The following is a 2,237-nucleotide window of genomic DNA, read 5'->3' as shown; positions in this document are numbered from 1 at the left end:
GAGGGGTTCGGATGTGCTGCACCGGGGAGGAAACGTTTCCGAGGAGAATGGGAAAAAGGGAGAAATAACAGCAGAAAATGAGGTTGTTACTAGATCCGGTGTCTCCTCCCACCTCTCTTCAAGCAGAGGGACCCTCAGCCCGTGGCTGCTGCAGGGGCTGGCTGGGCTCACCCAGGGGGATTCAACCTCTTAGGTGTGTGGTCAGACCCAGGCTGAGTCACCTCCTGCAGGTCCAACATGACCCAGCTCTGCTTTTCCCACCCTGGCCCCTTTTCCCACCTAAACCCACCCTGGGGGCTGCTTGAACAGCCCGGGAAATCCCTGCTCTCCTAAGGCAAACCTCACAACGTGGGGGGGTAGGTTTTGCAGCCCCTGTTCCTGGAGTCCCACTTGGACTTGCTCATCCCAAAGCCTGCTCGATTTATCTGACACCAGGTGCAGAGGGGACAGGGTGACCCCGGGGGCAGAGGCAGACAGGAATCACCCCTCCTTTTGTCATTTGTAAGCTCAACTCCCATTTCAGAGGGAGGGAGAGGAAGAAGCCCTTTGTGGGATCCTGCCTGTGGGCTCCTGGCCCAGCCCCTGGGTAAGTGTTGGGGTTTTCCTGGGGAGGAGCTGCTGCCCACCTGATGGAATCCTCCTTTGAGCAGGGGAAACCACCAGGAACGAGCTTTTCTTTCTTTTTTCATCACTGATTAAAGACACCACGGTGGTGGCACCTGAGCTGAGGTGGCAGCAGTTTTCCTTTCTGCCCATCTGTCTCCTCTGCCCGACCCTCACTTTGGGCTGTGGTTTCTGTGCATCCCACCCCCCCTGCAGCCCTGGCAGGCACCTTTCAGGTTCCTTCCCCTGGACCCGCCCAGCAACACTTCGCCCAGATTTTCCTCTCCCATGCTCTGCTCTTCCTCCTCCCCACCCTCCCCTCCAGGAGCCCTGGTGTCCCATCTGCTGCCACAGCCGGTGCCTTCCCTCTCACCTGGGCACCAGCCAAGGTGATGCTGGGAGCAGGGGGAGGAGCAGGTCAGCCAGGATTGCTCAGGACTGGGGATGCAGGTGGAGGGGGTTTGAAGGATGAGATTTACTGAAGGATGGGGAAGGGTGTTTGGTTTTTTTGGAAGGTGTTGACAGTCAGCAGTACCAGGCACTATCTGGGGGAAAAGCTGCCTGTCAGCTGCCTGATGCTGGGCTGTCTCACAGCCCCTGCAAACTGCTGAGCCAGGTCAGGACGAGATGAGCCTTCCACTGGTGCTGGAATCACCCGTGGGTGAGACCTGCAGTGGTCAGCCCCTAAGTGTTGGGCCACATGTGGCCTGGGGCTTTTCCCCAGACACTCTTCTGTGGAGGCACCTCAGCACCTTTTCCTTCCTCGTGGGGTGGTGCTACCCTGGGGACAAAAAGTGGCTTCTTGAGCTGCTCCTCAGGGGGTGGTGGGCCCTGTGTGATGCATCAGTACCTGCCTGGGGCCATCAAGGAGAGGGGGCAGGGCAGGGGGCTGTGGGTGGACAGAGATGCTTTGGAGATGAAGGTCAGCAGGCAGAAACCAGTGTGGAAAATGGATTAGTTTTGGGGATTAAAGGAGCAGGACCAGGTGTGGGAAGGACAGGAGATACTGAATGGGTTGAGCTCTACAGAGGCCACATCCTGCAGCAGGGTAGAGGCTGGTGGGGCTGAGACCACAGCCCCTTTCACGGTGGGGAGGGGACACAGCCCTGCTCTGCTGGCTCCTAAAGGGCAACTGGGGCTGTGCTGGCTGCCCTGGGGACACACCAGTCTGCTCCATCACCGTGCTGGGAGGATTGCTGGGCTGGGCCAGCAGAGCTGGAGGCATCCATTGTCTTACTCACCCTTCCTGAGAAGGGGGTCACCCAGGGCTCTGGCTCCTGCTCACAGCCACCCCCCCTCCTGCTGCAGCAGGGAGAAAAGTCACAGGGACAGCTGAGTGCTTAAGGGCCTTTAATACCACCCTCCCTGCACCCCCAGCCTCCCTCTGCACATCCCCTGCTCTGCCAAGGATAACCAGGACAAGCAAAGCTGTCCTGCTTCCTCCTGGCTCTGTGGCTTAGGGAGGCCCAGCCCCCCCTTGATCCAGGCGTGCAGTATCCTGGCTGTCTGCCACCCACAAACGGGGGCTCCCCTTCTCCTGGGGGGCTCAGCATGGCCCTGCAGCTTCAGCAGCATCTTTGGTTCACCTGGGCTGACCCGTGACTTCACAGGCAGGACAGAAGTACCCGGATCCT

Source organism: Chaetura pelagica, unplaced genomic scaffold (genome assembly GCF_000747805.2).
Source record: "Chaetura pelagica isolate M959 unplaced genomic scaffold, ChaPel_1.0 scaffold587, whole genome shotgun sequence".
In the NCBI taxonomy this organism is placed as follows: domain Eukaryota; kingdom Metazoa; phylum Chordata; class Aves; order Apodiformes; family Apodidae; genus Chaetura; species Chaetura pelagica.
Note: the sequence above shows the minus strand (reverse complement) of the source record.